Here is a 26,699-nt window from a genome sequence, read left to right on the forward strand (position 1 = left end):
GCAGCCTGGGATCAAAAGGCTCTGATAAACATACTAATTATGAAATAAATGTCAAGAAATCATGTCTTATTGCAAATAAAGCCCGATAGTTATATGATGATTACATAACTATATGACTACAAACAGGGAAGTTGGCTCGAATACAAATTTAATATAAATACATTTATAATCTTTTATTGTCTTCATAAAGAAATCACTGCCACCTCTAAAGCATCGTCATCTGCATTCTCATAGAGGCAAGAGGGAATGTGGTGTTACAAATTACCCTCATGACATTGCATAATGATATTGTAATTCATTAACGGATGTGTTTGCTGAATAACATTCTAACTTCCATAATGAAGATAATGAAGAGCACTCATCCCTTTCTCCTCATATTAGTGCACATGCATACAGTATACGATGTGGGGCCCACATTAATGTTGGACACAATAATAAGAACTGGACACAGACATCGCCCATATTCTGATGTATTCTCATTTATGTATTATTTTTATTGATTGTTCATTGTTTTGTTTATTTATCTGGCATATGTTCATCTGCATTAGAAATTGAAATGGTTTAGGAGGTTAATGTTTGGTTATAATGAGTAAAGCTCATACAGGCACTTAAGTCAGCTCAGGGGTCCTTTGGGGAGGAAGAAGGGGACGTTACGCTTCCTTCATTCAGGAGACCAAAACAGCCTGCAGCATGCGGTTGAGTTGTGCTGATGTGCGTGTATTCCTATGCTTTCAAAGAAAGTGATGTCCTTTGTGTCCAAGAGTGCAACACCTATGGTTGTAAAATTGTAAAATTGTAAAATGTTCTGAAATCAGTAATTAATAGAAAGGTCCGCACACAATTCTGTGATTTAATCTATTAAGCCTTGGATTGCAGAGTCAAATCACTGTGCCGTGAAACTATATTGAATTTTAATTTGTCCTTTCACAAGCTGTTGTCAGCGTTTCCATTTAGCATTGTGCCTTACTTTGTCTCACTTTGGTTAGGGTTTTAATGAAGGTTTTGAGGAGGCTGGAGTTGATGACGAATCTATTTCCCTGGTCTTGATTCAGCTGTTTCTCCATCTGGCGTTTGAGCACCTGGGGTAAGCCTTCCTCTACGAGTTGCTTTCCCCCGCCTTTCCAACCCATTTTTCTACACTTTGTTTTTCTTCCCTCTCCTCTTGCTTCTCCACTGCCTTCTGTTTCCAGCTCGCCTGTGTGGATTTCCACCATAACGTTAACATATTTAAGAAGCAAAAAAGTAAACAAACACATAACAGTAGCTTTCCAGTGAACGTCAGCACCTATTCTGAATAGTTTCAACACAAATCTTGCAATCTGGACGGTATGAAACACACGCACACACACACACACACACACACACACACACACACTATCTCTATTCTTAATGCATCTACATTACGATTACTTCTCTAAAAGTACTCTTAAGGTATATTTAACCGATCCGGTAGTTGAAATTGTAACTTGCAAGGTGAACAGCCTGAGAGGCCAGATTGATAACACAGTGTAGCACAGAGCTCCTCAGCTCTAATGAACACTACAGATGTGTCAAGCAGGAGAGGAGGGGTATGCCAACGGCAATGTAAACAGCAGCCAATTACCTGCCTGGATGGAGATTCTTAACTCCTGCTTAGTGCATACACGTGAAGAGGCCAGCGCATCTGCTGCGAAGCCGGGCCCAAGTGTTCTACACTCACCATTATCGCCATTAAACACGCTGCATCTCAAGCACGTCTCCTTTCGTTGTCACTTCTTTCAGTTCTGTCAAATTCACTTGGTTTAGGAACATACTGCATATAAATGTGATCCATATGTATCGTATTGCTTTTTACCGTACTATGTCATGTGTATGTATCGTTATATTTCCGAATGGCACGATTGAGCAAGCAATGCATGAAAATGTAATGACAAGAATATACTCTGTAAGAGTGATGGAGGGAGCACACAGTGACTCAAAGTATGAGCAGTCATGACTCAAACAGGGAAGAGTAAAGAGAGCGAGAGAGAGCGAGAGAGACGTGCCATCTGGATGTCTCCGGATCTCAGCCTCAGGAAAGATTGGTCGATGTGAAGGCCTGCCCTGCTGTAATCTAGATGCTGTATAGTTGTTGTTTTTCTTTCTTTATGTAATGTTATATAACGGATGCTTATTGCCTCCGCATTTTGGAACCATCTGTTTTAATGTCTTCACACTTTTTGGGCTCTTTCTCTTCAACATTCCTGCAAAAAGTAAGCTCTGGTGCACCAAGTCATGCCTTCCAAAAGCCAGATTTGGCAAGCTGCCGTTGCTTGCTTTGATGGCGTGCAAATGCATACGGTGCACCTTTTTCTAGGTCACATTTATGTCGGCCTCTAGTAATTTCATTCAACATTTTGATGCCACTGCAGTGCAATACTTTGTATTCAGAGAAAAGATGTTGCAACAGGACTAAAGTCCCGATGAGGTTTTGTTAGAAACGGGGCATCCTCATACATCTTACCCTACGGTACTACCCTTTATTTCTGTTTTCCTCTCAAAATAGCTCTTTATTCATGAACGTATGGAATTAATAAAACTGAACTGAACGCATAAGGTCACACTGATCACATGAGATGAAGGAGCACAGATGAACGAATGCAAGCCGTTTGCACACATATAGTCATGTAGCCGATGCATTTAAAAGTGTCTGAAAGGCAGCTTAGCTTTCATTTGGTGTGGTCGGACGTTAATGCATGGTGACTGGTCTTGACTGAAGATAGCTCATCATAGTGCACTGTAAAATAAAATAAATCAATGCTAAAAGGGATACTGTACTATGCTGCAGCGGCCTGCTCACTTTCATGTCCACAGTGCAATTTGTTTATTAAGAGATATTGCAGACGCACGCTCCTGAATTGAGTAAATAAGAACATCCTTATCAGAGTGGGCAGGGTGTTTGTAGGAATTCATCTCTTTGAATTCAGCGAGATGTATAAGTGGTACTCCTTCCTGCGAGCGGAGGAGGAGCTAATAAGCGTGTGTTGAGAGATGTACTGTGGCACAGCTCCAATATCGTCTGTGGAGTCCAAAATCATATTTCACTGTGGTATGGGGCAATTCTGATATGATGTAAGTCTGTCTTCCTCTCCTTGGAAGAACACGGGCACCATTGTTTTAAGGCTTTTTCTTTTAGGCGGTCCCATTTCATGACAGAGAGAGCACACAACTCATTACATTTAAGTGCTATAATGCTGACACACAAGGCGACAGCGCCTTAGTTGTGTGTGAAGCACAACACACCCAGAACTAAAGTGGCCTGACTGTATTCTGCCGGGACAAAAGCCAGCGCCCATTCAGCCTCCCAGGGGTTTAAATTAGTTACACCCATGTCTCTGTGGCCTCTGAAGCCCTCTCACTTCTTCTGCATAGGGTTACACCATGTCTCTAGTGGCAGGGCTTACTTCAAGCCCAACCCACATACTATACCAAGACATGAGCTATCTTTGAAAATAACCTTGAGAAAGTAGGGCTGGAGGGGAGGGTTTTGGTAGACTTGCTTTATCTCTATAATAAGACTACATGATTTGGCCTCTCCTGAGAGGCTGTCACAGAGCTGCCGATGCTGAAAGCTGCCCTCTAAAACTATTGGAAGACCAACAATGCATTTAATGGGTTGGCCTAATGCGGTGCAGTTATGTAAGCTCTGTGTTAAACGAAAACAAAAATGTGTGGGTGACAATGAAATAGTACAAAACCAAGCACCTCATTAACCTGATAAATATGGCATAGCTTTGTGATGTACAACATTTAAACGGGACTGTATGCTCTGCTCTCAAGAGGAGGAATGTTTTTAAGATACGCTCTTAATATTTTGTGTGTATTGGGAAGTTACTGCTCAACGTGACGTCCCAGCTGCTTTATACAGGAAAGACAGTAACTTCTCAGAGACTGTATACTCTGCTTCATATGGTGTGCAGGTGTGTCCATGTATGATACACACTGATCTCTATGAATACTAATGAACACCCCTCTCTACACACTTTCTTTCTTTCTGTCTATCAGCACTGCCCTGTGGCCAGAACTGTCAGCTCTGAGATGCCCGCCATGAAATATTCACTATACCTTGAGTCATGTTCAGACTGTGCTTGACTATCCTGTTCCCAGATCAGACCTGGCTAAGAGGAGTCGCTGTTCACTTTGATCCTCTGCTAGGTCTCCTGACTAGAATGTGTCTCTCCAAATGCCAAGCTGGCTCCGCTCCATACACACTACTTTGGTTCTTCCTTCCTTCCTTCCTTCCTTCCTTCCTTCCTTCCTTCCTTCCTTCCTTCAACACTTACTAGTTTATACCTTGCTTTAGATAAGGGGTTGATAAAGATGCAGAATAACTGCGTTGAGCACCTTTTATCCGCATGAAAGCAACAGTCTATTAGTCCTAATATCTTGTTTGTGTAACCTCACCTTGCTGCGATGAACATTTGCTAAAGAGGTGCCTCAGGAGCTGTCGATGATTAGTGGTATACAGTATGTGAGAGGCGTGATGTTGGTTCAGGGTCTTGGGTGTAAAGAGACCATAAATTACCAGAAACAAAGAATATCATCCACCTCAGCAGCAGTGATTAATCTTACTTTGGGCTTTTAACTTCTGGAGCGGGGGAGCAGCATGTTCCGAAGTCAGGCGCCATTTATCCATTATAGAGCCCTAAAGAACATCCGTGGAAACCTCAATTGCAGCTGGAAAAAAAATTGCCCTTCATGTTATGCTGCTCATTAAATCCAGTACCAAATGGAATTTGAGTTGTATCACATATTCACAGTAGAACTAATGTATAGACGGACACAAGCTGTTTTTGATTGACAATGCTGGTTGATTTCCCCCTTTAGACTGTATGTGTCACCGATTCGCATAAGTCCTTAATACTTACTGCACACTCTTGAGACACACACGAGAGCGACAGTTCATTTACTGTTAAAAGGCATTTGCTCCACCTGGAGAGGAAATAAAGTGCACTTTCTTTGTACTCAGTCACTTCAACTGCATAATTGGGCTTTGCACATCTGCTCTTTTACTCTTTATGTCCAAACCATGTCCTACTTTCTCAGACAAAGGTGTCCTCCAAGGTGTAAATCCACAAGTATTTCTTTTACACCAGAAGCCAACTGTGAAAAAGTCAAGTCAATGTGGTCGTTAGTCTGTATGGCCTGTTTAGTTAGTTTTATAGTTGGCATCCATCCGAACTAAAGGTTTTTAGTGGGTTGTGCTTTTAAAACAATGTGAGGAGAAAGTCCTCCAAGGACAACCAGAGCTGTCTGGAGGCCTTTAAACAGTACATTTGTTACAGTAAGGCTTCCGTGTCCGATAAGAAAACATGCCCTACCTGGTCAGGTCCCCAAATGGATCAATAGAGGTGCAGAGTTTGTCTTCGGATAAGCAGCTATGTGAGTTAGTACACTTTCTCACTTGGCACCACTAATCTGTCGGCCTGTTGTTGTTTCTGCAGTTGTCAAGCTCCTTGAAACTGACATTTCGTTTGTAGAAAGTACCAGTATTTTCTATTTTTCACCCTGGATTGTGAGGGAATAGAACAGCTTTTCTAGAAATGACAAGAACTGCTTGAAAGGCAATACTTTTAAAGAACATTGTATCCTTGCTATTTTTTTTTCACCCCCTCCACTTGTTCTTTAGTTGTGACTGAGTGAATAAGTGGATGATATTGACATTGAACAAAAATGTCAATGAAGATTGAAAGACAGTGCTTTGCATACTTGTGACAAGCAAAAAGACACTGAGACTGTGAGAGCAGAGGGTGGCTATTGAAGCTGGCCCTCATCTCACCAGAAAATGTAGATGTTAGTGCATGCTGTTAACAGACCTCCTAATCAATTGATTGACCAACACAAGGAATTCTCAGTAGGGACTTTGCTCTGCTTCACAAAGAGGACCAAGCAAGGACATCCTTCAGTTTTCAGAAACAAAAAATACCACAGACATTTTAAAGCCCATTTACAATTAAAAAGCAAAAATGCTCCTTTGTCATTCAAGGGACAATTTGAAATATTTTCCCTATTTAACAATCACAACTCTATATTGGCAATTAGTTTGACTTGGTCTTTTTAAACCAATCTCATACTTGTTTGATTTCTTTAACAGCACATAATTATGTAAGTGTCCTTATATTTTAGTTGCCTTAATGAGCGTAATTGGAGTGGCTCCCCGCTGTTCTTTCAACACCTGTTGCCCTTGGGAGAAACAGGAAGCTCTTTCAAGAAAAAGTCTCCCAAAAGAACCAATTAACTAGTCTGACAAGTTCCCATAGCAATCCCCACTGAGAGGAGATTGGGTAGCACTTAAAGCCAATCAAAGTGACAAGGAATCAGAAATTAAAAGACCATTACGTTTTAGCTTTTACTTGGAATAATCGCCATTGCAGAGTGGAAAGGAGAGAGATTTACCATGTCTGCCAGTGAAGCATGTGTTTTATGGGAAATGTTATAATGAATGTTTTGTTCAGGTTTCCTGCTCAACAGTCAAAGTGCTTTTGGAATTTATATACAATACCAAATAATCAGGTAAACAAGTGTCCCTATTTGAAGCCAATTGGAAGTAATATCTAATAAAAAAAGATCTGCTCTGACTCACCAGATGTATAAAGTCTTTTATCCATGCCGATTGTATTCTGTTAAATTACCCTCCACTTTTATCTTCCTCGATTTCACTTTTTAAATATCCCTATTTGTTCGTTGTTTTAGAGATAATATTCATTCATATTCACGCAACACCTTTAATCATTTTCACGTGAATATTTTACATTCATTTAGAATTCATATTATAGAAAATAACACAAAAACATTTCCCTTCGGGGATACAAATGTATGAATAGAAGAGTGAACTGGATGTTTAGATTGGCAGGAAGGGGGAGCAATAGAAGTACAGTGGTGGAACATTGTAGCGCTTAAAGTTCCCTATCAAGTGAGTGGCATGAAAGGACATTTGTAGCATAGCTGCTGACATACTAGAAAAATAATTTGTATTGATTTTTATGAAATACAGTGAAAATAAAGCAGGAGGGGTTGCACAGAGAAACGGACATCGCAGAGGCATCAGTATGGAAGAAAGATGCATGAAGTGAATAAATCATGTCAATTGCTTTCCACAAAGATGATTTTGTTAAGAAATTTTTTGAAAAATGCTTGTTAATAAGGAGCATTAAAATAATTATCATGATACCGAGTACTCAAATAAAACCGTGGCAAATCCTTCTCCCGACTAGCATGAAGTCTCAGCAGAGTATCACAGTTGCTGGGATCAAGGTCAGCTCTCATCCTCCAGACCTGATTTTCCTTGTCGGTATTCCAAGCACCTCAGAAACCGTTGGCAGCTGTTTTTACTTGGCAGATACTTCCCCGACTCGATAGGGCACATGGAGGAGACGCACTCTGAATAGTCGATTCTTCCAACCTGTGGTCAGCATTCCACATGCGTCCCTCGGAGCTAAACGCTCTTCCTCTGCTCTCCTTCTAAGCCGCCTGACAGGAAGGATGCGATATTGCACCTGGCCTCTTTCATGGCTCCCTCCCCCCTTCGCCTCTGCCTCGCTGTGGAACTGTTCCACCACTCCACACTAATTGTTCATTCCTTCTCTCCCTCTTATTCCGCTCTGACACCTCCTCCCCGTAGAGCTCCAGTGCTCACGTCTTGAGGAAAAGAGGACAACTCGTTATTCAAACTGTTAAACAGATGAGTTCATAAGCAAGAACGGCTCTGCACCCCGGGATACTGAAACACTGGAACCTCCCTATAAATCCTTTTTGATCTGGGCAGAGTTTCAGTGCAGCGGACCTTTCTGATGCCAGAATGATAAACATAACATCCCCTGCTCAGCCTCAATAAGTCTGTGCTGTTTAATGAAGCCCAATCAGTGGGAACAACCTGGCAAAAGATCTCAATCAAACTTCATGTTCTTATCTAATGACTCCCTGTGGGACTTCCAGGTCCAGGCTGGATGCACCTCGGGGTCGAGCTCCCATGTCCGGCTTTTATGGTGAGCATCCTGGACCCAAATGCGAATCCGTGCTGATTAAAGTGCATTAAATCAGGAAAACACAAGAGCAATATTATTTGAATTTTTTTATTTTTAAATGCATTATATTTCTACGCTTAGAAGTTGTCTATAAAGCTGCAGCCTTCGTTTATTCCAGTTTCTCCTCCAAAAGAGTAGTTAAGTGTGGCTTCAGCTGCAGGGTCATAGACCCCTGCAGCAAAGCGCACTTCATAGTATTGCTCGGGCTTAATAATCATAGTCCCACAAAAACTTTGGCGCTTGTCTCCTCCCACAGCGTTGCCAGCACATGCGTAAAAAATACATCAAAACGTGCGGCCTGATCGGGAATCGTGTGCTATGACTTTTCTAAGAGATTCGGTCATTTTCCCGAAAAGCGCGACAAACGGCGAGAAATTGTCCCATTCACTTGACTGGGGTTTCGGACTGAAGAGAGCAAAAAAACATACATCTTTGTGCCCACAGTGACTCGCCATAATTTATCGTAGAGAAATGATTTGAAGTTTAAAACGTTGACAAAAGTCTGGAGTTTATTTGCCCAATTGGGCATTTTCTGATAGCTAGCACAGTTTTCATGTAATTATTGTTCAAGTTTAGGAAAATGTGGGAACCATTTCAGAGTTTACAATGGGTGTGTATGGGGCAGGTTAGAGCTGTGATGTCATCTCTAGAGCACGAGTAGCTGTGTCCTAACGAACCTTTTTGTATTTGTATTTTGCGATTCACTCCACAATATTGACTTTTGAGGCATAATTTTTATATGAAAATGTTGGAAATATTGTGCTTGTGGTAGACATGCGTCGTGGAATCCAACAAATTTATACTGTTTTGTCAGCAAGCCTGAAAGCGACATGAAGTCCGGCTAACTGCTCCATCAACCTCCATGTTAAATCAGACCACAATTTTCTCTCATGACGGAAACGTGAGCACTTTACAAACTGAATTTACGCTCTCATTTATAAATCCGTACAAATATTTAAGTAGATGGAAACGTTCTCAGAAGTCTTGTGCTTCTCATGATTTCGTTATTTTCGTGATGGGATTCACGGTTGTCTGTCAAATACAATAGTTTGAAAGGTTGTCTTCTCATTAAATCCACAGTCCAGTCTCCCGCTCTGTGATAGTGTCACACCTGTTTTAAGTTAGCCAATCAAGGCAGTCACCATGGCAACCAGTGACACGCGGGCACACACACGCAGGAGGAACACGTGTGATCACGTGATATGTTGCAGCAAAGTGCTGTCCCATTCGTATTTACACCATCAAGCCCTCACAGCTAATGTTGGCATATATATATATATATATATATATATATATATATATATATATATATATATATATCCAATCCACACATATGTGCGCACGTGTGCATGTGGTAATACTGTCGCGTGCACTCAGACTCTTGACTTTTGATCATATTTATGCAAAAAATTAATAATATATATATATATATATATATATATATATATATACATATATATACGTACATACATATATATATATATATATATATATATATATATATATATATATATATATATATATATATATATATATATACGTATATATATATATAAAATGTACCTCAATAACACATCTCACTACCGGTAATGTATATATATTGCGACGTCTTACTACAGTAGTAGCCACACTTTCAAAATTTCTTGTGAAATTTTCTAGTTTGTACATACATCACAGTACAGTGGGCTGTTGTGTAGCGGCAGTGTAGTGTATGTGTTATGTGCATTGATACATGTGCTGTGCGGGTGCTGAATCTTCCTATTTATATTAATCAAAAGAAGATAGATATAATTTATTGCAATTTTCTACACATGTAAAAGGTGTTTGAATTATTACACAGTGGCTTGTGGTTGCGGTTGCTTGTGCAGTATTAAGTGTGTCTGTGCATTCAGTAATCTCAAAGTGACAGAACTTTTAATAAATACAACTCAAAAGCATAGTACAAACAATATTTCATAATGTATCACAGTTCATCAGTAAAAGTTCCAACATAGCACATAACATATTGAACTAAGATTATTTGACTTATGTTTAGTTATTCTTTACATTGATCTCTGAGTCTGATGAATGAATAGTTCATGTGTATTGTATTATGTGTGTCAGTGCCACTTCAGCTTCCTAGCACAACACACAACCTTTTTGATAAGAGGTAGAATCTTGTTAAATGTAATTCTCAACTGATGTTCAATATGTGGTCTTCAGCACAAGCACAATTAAATCAGGGTTTAGTTCACAATATGTATCATACCTAATGTCTTCCCTTTGCTTGAACCAGAATCAGATGCATACAAATAATATGCAGAAACAAAATATGAATCTAACAGCAAGGCATACTTGAGCTGCATATTTTCTGTTTTCGTTTGTATTTATTGTCTGTGATCCTGTCACGTATGAGAAGGATTAGAGATTCATTATAACATGTCCTGTCAGTGCTCAGCCTCTGTACATGTGTGCAGCGGATCAATGGCGATTCTCCAGCAGGAAGCCTGGCCTTGTCGTGTGGCGAGGGGCTGCACATGGAAAGAGTGGGCAGATTAAAGCAGCTTTGTCTCTGTGTAAGTGGATTATCAGCAGGTAGAGTGCTCCCTGTGTTTCTGCAGGGATTGTGTTAGTGCACTTCCTGCCTGGCCAAAGAGGGGACCATCTGCCATTTAGCTCTGATGGATGGTCCCAAGCAGACGTCAGTCTCCTCTACGCAGAACACATGCTGAATCCTGATCAGACGGTTGGCTCGTATTAGTGAAGCCCATCACTTTGTCACGATAGCACTCTTGCTGCTGAGGTTCTAACAGGAATAACCATACGCACACACACACGCACGCACACACACACACACACACACACACACACACACACACACACACACACACACACACACACACACACACACACACACACACACACACACACACACACACACACACACACACACACACACACACTTAGACACTCACAGACACTATGAACTGTAAAACAGGGTGAACAGATTTGGGTGCTTAACCGACGTGGCATTGTTCCAATACACACTACACCAGGTAGACATATAAACAAGCCTCATTATGGGCTGCATTATGTCCATTTCTCATTATATCGGTGAACAGACTGTAATATTTTCACTGGCATCAAATGCACGTGGCTGTGCCAATTCCTAACAGGATTGTGTGTCTTGAAGCGTAAGCTCACCCAGTGACAAAGTACAGTATGTCTACTTGCACACGAGAGATAAAAGAGAAACTGAGCGACAGAAAAGAAAAGAAAAGAAGGAAGAGGAGAGTGAATATAAGATGCAGTATATCGAGAGAAACATCACCACGAAGACAAAATATCCAATTGATCAAAGTCATACTGTAACCCCATGGATCAGGCCCGTGGATCATCCAGACATTAGACAATAGGAACTGGAGAAGAGAAAGAGATAACGGCCTTTTATGTGACAAGTGGGAGACATTCGAAAGACAGAATTTATTCATTCATTCGTCCATATGTAATAATAGAGAAGATTTATATTTGTGCAAAGATAGCTGAATTCTTATTTGACGAAAACATACTATAGCTTGTCAAGTGACCATCCACAACTGCTAAGATGTGTAAAATCGGTACAGATCATTTACAAATGGATATTTCATTAAAAATTGTTAATTTGGTACGTTACAATTAATGTATATTATTTAAGATACCACACGGCAGTTTATTTAAGGTCCGAAAATATAATCTATAAATTCCATCAATAGCTAGATTGTTGATATGTCATAATAAACACAAGACTTGTCTTTCTGCCTGCACTGTGTTGGAGATCGTGTCACACAGCCACATGTGTGTTTGTAGATAACAGTGAATCATTGTGAGCTTTCAGGCTACATCTGAATCAGTGTCACCAAGACGCTATGGTGTATCTCCTATTATTACCTATTCTACCATTGTCCCATTGATTATCATCTCTCAGTTTACCTCATATATAATACATTTCCCATTCAGCTTGCTCTTTGTGGATTATTTATTGTTTCCTTTCATCCCCAGAAGGGAAAGGCTTGTTTTCCCCCAATAAGACATGTATACAATTAACAGCAACTATATGGGTGGTGAATCAGTGTCAGTCACAGAACACAAATGTGTTTTGTTGCATTGTGAGGGCAGTTGACCCTCTCAGTGTGGCAGGCATGCTCTCAGCCAGATCAGATGCCCTGATATCCACCAAAAGGCAGCCGAGAGAAAGACCCTTTCTGTTCCTGTCAGCCGTCTCCACCACTCTAACTTTATCTCATCAAGCCTGTCAAGAAATAAATTAGAATACGGCAAACGCCAGGGAAACACACGCCCTGTCCTTTGTGATACACGTGACATTGGATGACAATCTTGTTTTGCCTCGAATGCGCTCATAATTTCATGCATGTGCATTTCTAGATTGATTACAGTTTGATGCACAGCTCTGGTTTGTTGACTTAATACTGTTGCCTTTCGAATGATGAAAAATTAAATTCCATCATGTTGGTGTGATGCACATTACACATGTAATTGCCATTAACACCTAATTTTCAGAGGGGTAGAATTTTGATTATATGAAAAAACAGGCTTTGGATGGATAATTTACTTTCAAAATAATATTTAAAGAGTGTAGTTGTTGAATTAGACACCCTTTACATCTTTAACTATTGATATCCAAACATCAATTTCATGATATTCTGGATTTAGTGAAACTAAAGATGGAAAGAAACAGTATGGGTGGGACCTCTACTTGCAACACTGGATCCTAGATTTGCGACCTGAAATCTGACTCTGAAACACAGCAGGTTGTTAGAACAGTGCTAAAAAAGCAAGACTCAGCATTGAGAAAGCAGTCAGACCAGAGGGTCATTGCAAGCGAGCAGTTGTGAGAATGTGAGGTGTCATTGGAAACCAGCTCCCTGAAGCTTGGTAGCAAAGGAAAAGAGATTCACTGTAGTTTACACTTCATCTCGACCAATCTGTGTATCCTTATGTGTAGGAATAAAAAAGAAACCTTCAAGCCAGAAGCTCTGTTAATTAGGATTTTGTATTTAGGTACCTAATTAAGTAATTCACGTAGTTTAGTGTTCAGTTGTCAAATATCTCTGAAGGCTCCATGATCTCTCACTGTTGTGACTTCCAGTCGTTTCTGCAGCTCTAGAAACCTGGTCAACCACAGTCAGACCCAGTGAAATGGAGAAAAAAAACATGCTTAATCCTGTCTCCATGCTAATTGTTCATTTAGTTCTTCCTATATGCCAACTATATGTCAAAACATCTGTACCAGAGTATTTTTGCATCATCATTTTTGTTTCAAATGTGAAGTGACTCATCCTGAGTTAACAAAAATAATCCAATCAATTGAGGCTTTGGTGGAGTAGCAAGCCACACCAATCATATGAAACCACACTTCACAGTGTGTGTTGTTAAAGCGAACAAAGCAATGTGGAGAGATAAGAAGAGATGTGTGTTTGGATATCAGGGGGCAACAAAACAATATGGCTGAGGTCTCATTAATTATGACTGTTGGCTCCACACACACCGCCCTCACTTATTGTGAGATCAGGCGGCGCACGAGATGAAAGAGAAACCTTTCTTATTCAATTGGCTCTGTGTCACTGCAGTACCTCCGGTTCTACTGAGTGAAGCCAATGCAGAAGTGTCTTCAAGCTTTCATTCTTTCTACTGACCAGCAGGGGGCGACTCCTCCAGTTGCAAAAAGAAGTCTGATTCTATAGAAGTGTATGAGAAAATGACACTACTTTTCACTTGATTTATTATCCCCGTAAGCATTGCAAGCATGAATATATGACCTCAATTGCTAATGTCATGTCTTCTTCAATACCGTAATATGTTAATTTAGAAAATGATCATCCATTTAGAGTCCAATAGAGCATAAAGCGGAGTATGATTTAGGTTGGGTGTACTGTGATTGACAGGTTGCTACCGCTACCAAAGCCGTATCCGGCGTCTACGTCACTCTTCCACATTTCAGATACAGTATATTGTAACTTCCGTTCATTGGTTGAGTAAAAAACTACATGGCGATGGCCATATTCCAAGATGGCGACTCATGGCTTCAAAATGATAGTGCACAAACCAATGGGTGATGTCACGTTTCAATTAATTTCAATGAATCTTTTCAATGAAATGTATTTCATATAGCCCCAAATCATCAATCTTTACACATATGACTTGACATACTGTCCATTACAATACAGTAGCTGAAGGTATGCCAGATGATGCGAAACGGCCAGTAGCAAAGTGTGAATCATGAGTAAATGGTGAAACAAACAACAGGTTTTACTGACGCGGAAGACACACGTTTCCAATAACGTGTTCACTGGCAACTTGCCCATCCTACCTGCTATAGCACTGCTGTGATTATGGAGCTAATTTCACCTTAATACACGGTCTGACTCACTCACTCACCCACAAGTTCCATGTTACAGTCATTAACCGTCGATTAATTTAAATGTGTCCCTTTAAAGTAGTTTATCACTGATAAATCATGAAATCCAACAATCTGTAATTAACTTTTAATTTGGTTTATTTTCTTTAATCAGTTCGTTGATGTTGGTCAATAACGCCTTCGTCCGCCTCCTGATCTAACAAGGAGGTGTGTGTGGAGCCAACAGTCCTCTGCAGCTCCGTATCATGTTAAACTCTAATACCACCCACTTTTTAGCAGTCCAATCAAATGTTAAGGATTTGATTTAAATCCCCCTTGTAACTGTACACTGCTCAGATATTCCATTTCACTGTGAAATACGTCACAGTATGAACAACTATAGACTCTCTAACTTCCTTTTCACTGGGACTTTAGGCTCACAGTGATGAAGCCATTAGATTATCCTTCTCTGCATTTCCAAATCCTGTTTATTAAGCCACTCAGTGAGAGAGATGTATGTTATACAGTTGCCCAAAAAATAAAACTTGGTCCTTTATCCACGAGAATATAAAAGAGCCAGAGCTTTAGCATTCCTAGCATCACCTAGTGAGTTGCCGTCCTCTGGCGTGTGTGAAACAAATACAACTACCCTGATTAGAGTGTGAGCAGTAAACCGTACCATCAATCAAACTAAATAAGACAAACAATGTGACAGTTCATGGCGTAATATGGCATTCAAAGGGAGAGGGCACTTTAACATAATAAAAAAATCACTTGCATGTGTGCCCATGATTACGCCACTACTTGCATGCGCCATACTGATCTGGTCCAGAAAGAACAGAGTGAACAATATCTTTTAATTGTAATCGCTGTATTACAAATTAAATGTGTGGCACCTTTAATATTAGTGGAGGTTATATTTCTTAGCCTGCTCTATGCTGTCTATTGTATGCTTTGTAGTCCTCTAGTCTGGATAAAGTAATCAGTCCTGGAGGGCAGGACTCCTATCTCATCAATCTGAAACAGATATCAAGCCCATGCCTTGTGCATCTATAGTGGTCCACCGTGCCTGCTTCTCAATAATAACCCTAAATCTTCACTACAGCCCTCCATCTGCTGCCCACTGCCTCAGGCCACTTATATTCTATCAAAACAACCAGCATGAACGGCCCTTCTCATGAGCGCCGGGTGGTAGGTGTGTAACTAAGGTACACACCTACTCACCTAACTGCCGGCAGGTGGAATGGTTTTGCCTTCAGCACTGAACGCACTGTAGAGGGTTGAACGGAAGATTCTTCGTTTCGCTTCAGTGGCTCCACGATTTCTGGTGTAAAAATCACACAGAGGATCACTGCAACTTCTGAAGTCAGTATTTAATCTTTGAATGCTTGCTTAACCCCAAGAGTTCTCGCTGAATGTGAACAGTCACACCCAGCCGGCATCCGAAAGCAAAGTGATCCGGTTATCAGTCAAATAAAGTCCCACACATCTGCCCACCCCCTCTCCAATTTTGACCCTGTGCTGCTTTCATCTTCCTCCTTCGAGTACAAAGTGAATGCTGTGCTGCTGCTGGGACTCAGCCAGTCGAGGAAGGAGTCTACCACTCAGACACTGACTACAAACTATAAAATCACCGCGACAGCCTCGACTCTCTCTCCCTCTCTCTCTCTCTCTCTCCCTTACTCTTCTTTCTTTTTCTGTCTCTTTCTCTCGCCAAGCTCATAAACGATCGGGCCTCCATTTTGCGGAAAAGACATTTTGCCGTAACTGCTGTGCTGTTCGTTTTCTGGGCTGCAGGATTACAGGTTATATTAAGGCCTCCAGATATACACTGGCAGACCAGTGTCCCACTGACCCTCCAAAGCCTGCAATTTAGCAGGGTTATTTATGGAGCGAGGAGAACACATCCTCCCCGCCTGCTCCGCTGCTTTCATGATGCCGGACAGCCGCAGCAGCCTCTCACACTCGCGCCTCAGCCCTCCCCTGCTTGGTGAGCATGGCACTTTCTCTGTGAGTCACAATCCTATTACCTCTCTACGGCCTCGTGGTGGGGCGATAAGAGCAGCCCAGCGTCCTGCAAGAGGGGTAGAGCTGAGCCTCCTTTAGCTGCGGTAGGTGGCTTAACCATGGGAAGAATGCTCCGCACAGCTTTCGCTCTCATCATTTCAGTGGGACTTAGCTTTTGCAAAGAGGTGTGTGTTTGTTAAAGATGAAATTGCAAGAGAGAAATAGACCGGAATATGACTGTTAAAACATCTGTAGCATTAGAGGCTTTGAAATACACATTATGATACAATTGGGGCAGGAAACAACTGTAACATTAGTAGAGAAAACAGAACTACAATTTTTTTTTTCATAAAACAAAACAATGCATTATCATATGGAAAATGTACATCCTGAATTATGCGGGAGACTTTATACAAACTGAGACAAATACGCAAACAGCAACACACACACAATATGATATTTACCCAAATCCTACTGTATGTTTATGCAGAAAGCAAAAGTTTTCTAATAATGATCGAGTAATTTGAAAAACGCAGTAGACTGCAGTATATCTCCCCGTGTACTTGCCTCTGCTGTGTACTACCAGTGGCTCTGACACGGTTTGATATATTAAAAAGCAGACAGCCGATCTCATCCTCCTCTCACCACCTGAAAGGAAATGAATGTCACATCATTGAGATTGCCTCTCTTTCATTGCAGGTAATATTTCAGATGTTTCTATGCTATTTGGGGCTGCCTCTCCTTTCCCCCATTTTTCAAATGCACTGAACTGCACTGGCCTTTGATTACCTTAAGGTCTCTTTTATGCAAACATGCATTTGATATTTGAAGACCATATTCTGCGCATGTTGCAAGTTTAGCATCCTCATTGTCCAAGTTTCTTGTAAGTCAGCTTGTGTGTCATCTGACGGGGTGTTTCATTGTTACACGTGTAAGAGTGAGTGTGCTGACAGTGCTCTTAACCCTCTCATCAAAGCCCCAGCTTTCCTCTGAACCCCCTATTCGCTCAGCCTTCATGTGAGCATCAATCCTAGTTCAGCCCTGTACACTGCGACTAATTATGCCAAGGCCAGCATGAGAAGTAGAAGGAGACTGCAAGAAGGATGGGGGGGGGGGGGGGAAGGGGCGGATAATTAGGAATCTGGTCCGTTTTCCTTTTCCACTTTTGCTCCTCTCCGTCTCTCCCTGTTTCATCTGCATGTTTCAGAAGGTTTCTCCAATTACTGAGGCAGTACCCCCAACTGTTTCTCCATCCGCCACCATGGGGGAAAGTAGGAGGGTGAGTGAGGGGAGGAGGAGAAAATGGAAGGATTCTAAAAACAGTGTGAGTTTAAATTAATGGTTTAAATTAGCAGTTCTACAGGATAGAGTAAAAGTGAAGGTGAGGGACTTTTGCGGTATTCACATTTCAGTTGCAGTAAGAGAGCTTACCTTTCCTCGTACTGCCTGCCTGATGTGCATGGACAAATGCACTGTGCTCCTTTAAAACGGCTGTATGACGTCAGCTAAAGTAGGTTATGGTGACAACCAGTAGCCCCAAGGGAACATATAGATGTCATGCATTCATGCAGGGTTTACACTCGGTTGTATGAGTCATTGAGGTTTGTACCTCATGGATTATCAGCTGTCTTTAAATAGCAAAGCAGTAATATCAATCTTTTTGAAATATCGACTGATTAGAGACATCTGAGTTTGTAACCACGGCAATTTACACACCTTGGGGATTAAAACCACACACACACACATACACACACACACACACACACACACACACACACACACACACACACACACACACACACTAACACCATCCTCACACTCTTATCCCATTTCTCAATTTTGCAGAATCAGCGATAGCTGAGGTGACAATATGACGCTGCTGAGAGGAGGATGGTGAAGGTGAAAATGACGGAAACCTGGCAGTGAGAGTGGACTGGTGATTTGGATTTACTGTCACCTTTTCACACTGATTGGAGTAGAAGTTAATGTTCTGGGGAAAATACATGATGAATACTAGCTCTACTAGTAAGCAGTACTGTCACTTCTGTGAGAAGTAAGCAGATTAAAATGGTTGACCCCTGAAGATGTATTTAACAACAACATACAAAATTGCCCTACTGCAGTAACATACTTGTAAAATAGAGGCTTTTAAGAACAAACAATTGATAGCTTTTATAACAGATTTTCTTTAGGCCTAATTTCTTCATGGAAGCTCTAGAATAGATGACTTGCACAGCTGCCGTGTGAAACCCTTTCACTGTGCCCGGAGAGAGAAAAATAGTTTTAAAACAGACAGTTATTACACTTTAATAGTCCCTACTGCTTAAAATATCAGCTTTGATGGAAAAAGGCTCTTTGATGGAAACGTTAGGAGTGCTTGGCTTAATGGTAATAATGCATCTCGAGCCAGACATGTAGAGAAGAGCATTTGTGACAGAAACTACAACCATTATCTTCCATTTTCACCTGGGAAGACATTGAAGAAAGGACTCCCCCCCCCCCCCCATGTCTCCTTCAGCTACTTTTACTGATGTGGAGTCATTGTTTCCCTGTTCGGTTGCCATTAGTTTCCCCCTAAAATAGCAGTCGGCAGCAGAAACCTCTGTAGCTAATCTCCTTCCTCCTAGTTGGTCAGTATCAGCTCCTTCCTCGCTCTGCCGCTCACTTTCAGCAGAGATTAGGATGTATGAATTCATTGGGCTGGCTGTGGCTGTTGTAGTATAAAATGAACACATGTGAGCCTAGTATCTAGCCATGTGTGCTACACATCCACGGATACACTATCACTTTATATTTTTGTTGACCCCATAATTCTTATTTGTCCATGATTTATAACTGAGAGTTGCTACAAAATCCCCTCCACCACTCTGCATTCACACACAGAAACCAGTGAGAGGCATGTCATTGCACCTTATGAATAGAAATGGATAACATTACGGGGGTTTCATTTCAACCATGTAATGTTGCTGTCATTTCAACTTCTCCAAGCCCAATGTATGCTACACCAGAGAAATATCCCCCAGATCCCAGGAGAGAAATTTCATTCTCACATGGCCATAAGTCCTGCAACATCCTCAGAATATGCAATCAGCCAGCAGGGATGGATGGAAACAAAATTGCTACTGGGTATAATAGGCAGACCTATTAAAAACATGCTGCGGTCTTGGGAGGAGATTGTATGGCTACAAGGTCAGATTGGGGCCCAACCTAATTTACGCGAGCCAATAATGTTGCCTCTAAATGATCTAGAGTACCTACCTGGCAGTGTTGTGAGAGTCTAATGCATTAATATGATGGCATTGATAATTAAATGAGAGATTTTCAGCAAATACAGATTGGAAGAGTGGCACCAGCATATGCGGTGGGGGAAAAAAAACTGAGCGAGTTAGTTTTAGACAACACACAACAGATTAACAAAGCACCATATTAACCTTCAGGTGCATCTAATTGTTGAGAAATTGAATGCAGCTCTCAGTGAGGGGGGAGGGGGGATCAATATATTGATCTGGCCGGGTTTACAACCTCTAATCCTGCAAATCTTCTTGAGGTCCTGAAGTGCTGTATTGAATATGTGAATGACTCAGAGAGCACTGCTTAAGCATAATTTATGTAATGTGTCTGCCTGTGTCTACATTCATTCCCACTAGTGCGCGGTGATTTTTCAAGATCAGTCGACCTTTTCTTCAATGTATTTAGCTGCCGTTCATTGAGTATGAGGTTAAATTACCGTCATATATTAAACGTTTAAAATAAGATTTGAAAGGGTGAAAGTAAGTATAAACTATGGTTTTATTACTGAAAGTTTTGTTTTGAATCTTTCTCTTTCAGTTCTGCATTCTGGGATTTCTGAACGTGTTTCGACAGGGAAAAATAGTTGACACGGGGAAAAAAAAGGGTTACACCAAAAACGCCAGACCAGCCGGGAGTTTATCGTTCAGATGGATTCCTGTCAGATGACTGGCTTGAATTATATCAGAAGATACATGATTGGTTGAGAAACCTTAAGCTTCTGCTGATGGCTTTCAACGCTGCTTTTTATTCAGTTTCAAATAGTTTCCTCTGGTAAAAATGTTTAAAAAATCCCAGAATGCAAAGCTGAAAGAGCAGCTTTTATTCTTTGAAAAGGGGGTGTAGAATATCTGAAAGGAGTTTGTTAAACATCTGAAAAACTTTGGTGACACAGATTTGTTACGCTGAACACATTTCACTGCAAAAATGTAAGGACTGAAGCACTTATCTCAGACATTCAAATCTTATTTCCAAATGTTTGAATCATATTTGTACGTTGGTAAACTGTACTTTGCATTTTTTTAAACATACAATCAACCTCTCAAATGTGTCGTAGTTTTAATTTGATATGCAAAAAAAAGTGTGTTGCTTTACCTGCTGACTATTGTGTGCAGGTATCTGTAGTCTGTTCAGACCGTATCAGACCGTTGATCTAAATACTAATGATACACAGCTAGAAAGAGCAACACCTGAAGCTATTGATCACAGTTGGTGCCGCCGTATCGACAAATCCAGTATGGCTCAGAGAGAGTTAAAAAATCTCCTTTATCAAGAGCGTGAAGAGTGAAGTTAGCACATATGCTCTACCTCGCACATCGCAAATGTTTATCATGAAAACAAACTGCCTCTTCTCTTTGTTTAGAAGCTGTGGCTCGGCACGAGCGGATATCAGAGGGAATAACAATGTAGATTGTCTTACTTGCTACCCTTTTTCAAGCGCAGATCAGTTACTTTTAATCAAACGCTTTCTTATTTTGTATCTTTGCACTCCGTGATCCACCGAGTATTATCATTTGTGTGGGATGAGGTGCTGTCTGTTCCTCCAATCACAGGTTGCTGTGCCACTTGTCATCTGCAGTCAGGCCGGTTATTGAGAGGCCTCCCTCAGGCTGCCTCTTTGTCTTTAGTGGCTCGATTAAATTAGAGTGACACCTGGCATGGATCCTCCGCTGTAATGGCCCTTCGTTTCATCCCATCTCTTTTATCAGTGTAAAAACACCTCTGATGAAATATGACAGAGCCATATGTCCTTCTCTGTGCCTCCCTCCACTGTGTGCGGTCGAAAGAAACAAGCCATTGGTTCATGAGATGTAATGATACAGCAAATTTAACAAATGTATTCAAACAGGTATGAATAAGAAATAGCGAACAAGCTGCAATCCTTGCGTATTGTACTCATTGGATGAATTTGTTTGTAAAATGAGATGAGCACTCTAATCATATTAAACATATGGTTAGTGACTCATGCCCACTTGTCATGTTGAGGTTGTGGGAGATGGTGAGATTTCTAACCTTTCAAAGGCGATGGCGGATATTGTGCAGAAGCATTTTGCTATATTTCCTGGAAATAGAAGACTCCCTGTTACACTTTGCCATATATAATGCATTTTATGCACCTTTGTTATGCAAAAGAGGCATGATGAAAAGAATTTCATCATTGAGAAATGGAATTCCAGCTGCCCCTCCTCCTCCCCGTGGTCATGAGTGCTGCTGGAGGTGCAGCACTGCACACTGGAGGAAAATCCCCTCCACTCCAATCTTGTTGAGCTGACGTACATGGCCTTTTGATATTAGATGCGTCTCTTCTGTGCAGTAGACACAAGGGCAGAGAGATGCTAATGGGGCATGCTCAGAGCAGCTGTACCGCTATTCAAACTCATTCAGTTTGCTTGTATTCCGTGGAAGCAGAAACTACACTGTGCTCTCAGTGAACCAAGTACTTGATGAAATATATTAATTATTCACATAGTATCTTGCTTACGGTGTCGATGCACATTTCCTGACCTTGCACATTTTGAGCATATTTAACTAGTCTATTGTTCCACCTTTATTCACACATGCTAATTCTGCAAGAACTGCAAACAGTTGTATTTGAGCATTGGACGCTTGCAAGTGTTCAGCTCGGGCTCTGCTTGCTTTAGTTCTGGTCTGGATGACAACATAATAATTGATAGCAAAAGAAATAAAGTCAGAATTAGATGCACCACTGGTTGGTTGTTATTACATCTCTCGGTTTACTCTGTGTTGCCTTGGGGTGACCAAGATCTTCTGCAAATTATCTGACTGAGAATCCAAAGGATTCATCCTGTTTTGCTCTCAGGCGGTCATTAAATCATAAAATATTTAACAGAAACAAATGAATCCCTTTAAGGTTAAAAGCTAAACATTTCAATAACAAATATGTCAATCCCATCTTTTATCATAACAATTTCATGTTGTGGTGCACAATCATGATTACACATTGTTATTGTTCTTCTTACCCACTACTAGTAGATAAACATGGCAGCATCACAGGTTCAGTGGAAATACCACTGACATTACATCTGACCACACATTGAACATCACATATAGTGTTCTTCCTCCTTTACAGCCGTGTGAAGACACACAAAGCGTAGATTCCACCTCCCCTGAATGAATGTATTATGCCTATATATGATTGCCTGCCAGTATAAACACACATTGCTCACAGTCATGCAGACAGTGGGTCTGTTCGGGACGAGCACTTCAAATAAAGGTCTGATGCTCTCTTTATCTATCGTTCATACATAATTTCAGTATTTATATAGGACCAAGAGTATAAGCAGCTTTATTTATCAGAGCTGTCACCTGGCTTTCTTCACCACAAAACATGTATAATACGGCAAGTTAAAGCTAGACGGCCTGCACAAGAATACAAAACACACCAAGTCAAACTAGGAAAACTTCCACAAAAAACACTTTATTCATCTCATGTCCTACGATTATTTCCAGCAGCTCAGAGCGAGAAAAGCTTTGGTATCTCAAAGGGAAAGAAAATAAGGGGAAGGTAAGGCACAGTGAAGCTTAAATTGAGGCCATTATCGAGGGCAGTGAGGAAATAGTTTGGGGCTCGACTCAAAGAAGCATAGGCAGAAAGAGTTTTAGTTAGGTCAGATGAATAAGGATGGCACCTCCTATAAATCTCTCAAATGATTTAAAGGTTCAGAACATTGACCTGCCAATTAGACAAGATATCTGCCTTACAGTTTACAGCTAAAGTGCAATCCTTTGACGTTACCTTGCCTGATATTCTTCTTGATCTGAATCAACATAGAAAAATAACTTCTGACACTAAGAAACTTTGAAACTGTCTTTCTCTCTGAGAGTTGAGACAGCTGTAGCTAATGATCTCCGTTTATGGTAAGATGAGAAAAGATTATTTGCTTCACCAACATCAGATTCATCATCAGCTTGACAATTAGACCGGGATCGTGCAGCTGCGGTAATGTTTATGTCGACGGATTATGGAAATGCAGGGCTGCTGCGAGTGCAGGCGTATTACTCTCAATCCCTCTTTCATTGAGCATACAATACCTGCTTCAAAATTATAATGAATTGTGCGACTCCCGCTTTTAAAGTATGCATTAGGACAGAATCGCCAAGCTAATGTGTTTCTGAACGATGCTAATTGCATGGACTTTGAGATACAGTGACTGTTTTTTCCCTGTTTTAAGCAGGACATGAAAATGGGCAGAGGAACAGGAGAGAGCAGCCCACTTCCCGAAATTAGGCCACAAAAGCAGGCTGGCAGAGCTCAGTTGGGCTTCAAAGAACTCGGCCGCAGTATCACTCCACTGTAGATGTTATTATACTCCTTGCCATAATTCAGACAGAAATAGCAGATGTGGGAAAATGTTTGGTAATTTTAAGGTTAGAGTAAAAATGTGCATTCAGCAAATACAATTCACCTTTGTGAATGTGTATTCAGGGACAGGAAATGCATTTATTCTGCAGCACTGTGAAATTGGGCTGACTCCCAGTCCAGCTGATTTGTTTGACAAAAGAAATACCTCGTTCTCAGGATAATGTCTTCGTGAATTACCAGACTCCCGGCTGCCAAGTGATAAGATCCTGAAGTAGATAAAGATGGAATATGAGGAATGACACAGTTAAAGCATTATTCTTGCAAGGACTATACAGTACATTCACATTCATATTTACAAACGCAATTCACAATCATTTCAAATCTGTCACAATTCTTTTCTTTGTGCTTACGAGAAATAATTAAACCGCAAAGCTTGATTTTCTATGTTCGTGTTCTGAATGACTGCTCACAAATCTCGACTCCTGTGCCTCTCTGTGCTCTTTCCCCATCTCCGTATCGCTCTTTACGACACATTAAAACACATTAGCCCTCGCTCATACGGCTCACAGAGACATCGAGAGGGAGCGAGAGCATGTGTACAAATGAATCAGTGCTGTTTGTTGTACTGTTTCAGGCCCGAGCTGTTTCAAGCATCTTATTTGAGAGAGCCGCAGATCATGTTTAGTAAGCTCACCCTCATTATATCAGACCCTGGGGAGAGAAGGGCCCTCTCACTCCATACTATCAAAGCCACGGAGCTGCCTCAGAAGACTTGCTTCAGTATGAACAGAGGCTCTAGAGTACATACAAAAAGTAGCATGCTCAGCCCTCATCGCCGCTCTCAGTGGGAAGCTGCCAACATTCAAGGTTTTGATCAAGCCTCGCCGTAATGGCTGTGGGTGACAGGTATACGATACCGTGGTTGTGGGAATAAATAGCTCGATTTGCATAATGCATCACCAACAAATTCAGCTTTCAATGCGTGTGAAAGAACTACTTTTTGCTTGAGTGCGGCATTCATATACCTTCTGGGATCGTATTTCATAGGACAAACACACAATTATGTAAACAGGGTATTTACCTCTGCGCTATTGGAAGGTAATATTATTTACTTCCACTGTGTGCCCGATACTCTGTCACGATGTTGTCTGTATTTTCTGGCTGCTTTGAATAGGCTTGGCAGCTCCCATTGTCCACCAAAAGCATATTTCCACTCTTTTCAACAATCATAATTCACCTGATACACGGAGCTCTTACCTCCAGAAATCCCAGCCATATTGATCCATCTGGAGCTGAGCGACATCGCTATAAACGGGCTAATCTAACATAAAAGCTGGCCTTTCAATGCCCCAGCCTGTTGAAACGATTTAGCTGTGCCTGGTAGCAATGAATATATAAATAGATAAATGAGACACACAATCACAGGCTCCATCCTGCAGTGCATCCCAACCGCACCTGACTGGAGGCAACAGCTCTGAGATGGGAGATTATTTGCAATAATATCCCTTACATTTTGCAGGTCTTTCGCCCCGCTTGGTTTTGAATGAGGATGACAAAGAAGTGAAGGGTAGCTATCATCAGTCAAACTGCGGTCTTCTCCCTGCTCCCCCACACACCTTGCATCTGCACTTTGTGACCTTTTGACATTCTCACGTGTGATTAATTGCCACTAAGATTGTCCACTAATAATCTATGTGATAATTATCAAGGGAATGAGTTCTCCACCTGAATATTATGCAGACCACACTTACATCTGCCTCCCCCTTTTCCATTCTCCTCCGACCTCCTGCACTGCTCCTGCTCGACTGGCTGCCTGTAGGCTGAGGTTAGCGCAATAAGGGTAGCGGGAGGCTCATATACCTTTACATCTGCCAGGATTACAGAAATAACCTTCAGCAGCCCTTGCCAGATGCTCCCATAACACTTACTGGACAGTTTTTTTCTCTTTAAATGCTGCCGTGTACAATGCTGTACAGAGACATGTACACCTTTGGCGAAAGCATATGGTTTAAGGGGAGGTAGGGGAAGAGGGCTCTGAGATTTCCTTTGAGATTTGTTGAATTAAAAAACAGATTTTTAAAATGATTTTCCTTGATGAATTCATTAAAACCCACTGCTGTATTTCCCTCCCCTTTTGGCCATTATTAATTCAATGACATTTTGCTCGGATGGAAATTATCAGGATGTTGAGGAGCGGATGTACGATTGCCTGCAGTGAACAAACTGATGTTTGATAAAACAACGAATGTGGTTCCTCTCGCTATTTTCTTTTTCCGTGTGTGGGTTTTTTTTTTCAGTTTGGGGAATTTAGGAGACATTTCTATCCTGTCGAACCCCATACCTCAAGTAAGCCCAGTAGTCAGTGAGGTGATTATTCGTGCAGAGTGATAACCACAGAGTAAGGAAACAACGCCATCCTTCCTGAGATACCGAAGCACCTTTTGGTCCTCTTCCTGAGAATTATCTGCACTTGGAACAATTGTTCTTCGAGGGCATTAAGCATCTTGATTAGTGGTAATCCACAGTCCTCCCCCAAGTCAGACTGAATCTTTTCATCCTTAATGTGTATTGAATAGTAATTACACCCTCAATAAGACTATCCTTGGCAATATGTGCCCAGTGTGTGTCAGTATCCAACAACTCTCCCTTTTCCCTTCCCTAACTG

The sequence above is a fragment of the Taurulus bubalis genome (genome assembly GCF_910589615.1).
Source record: "Taurulus bubalis genome assembly, chromosome: 14".
In the NCBI taxonomy this organism is placed as follows: domain Eukaryota; kingdom Metazoa; phylum Chordata; class Actinopteri; order Perciformes; family Cottidae; genus Taurulus; species Taurulus bubalis.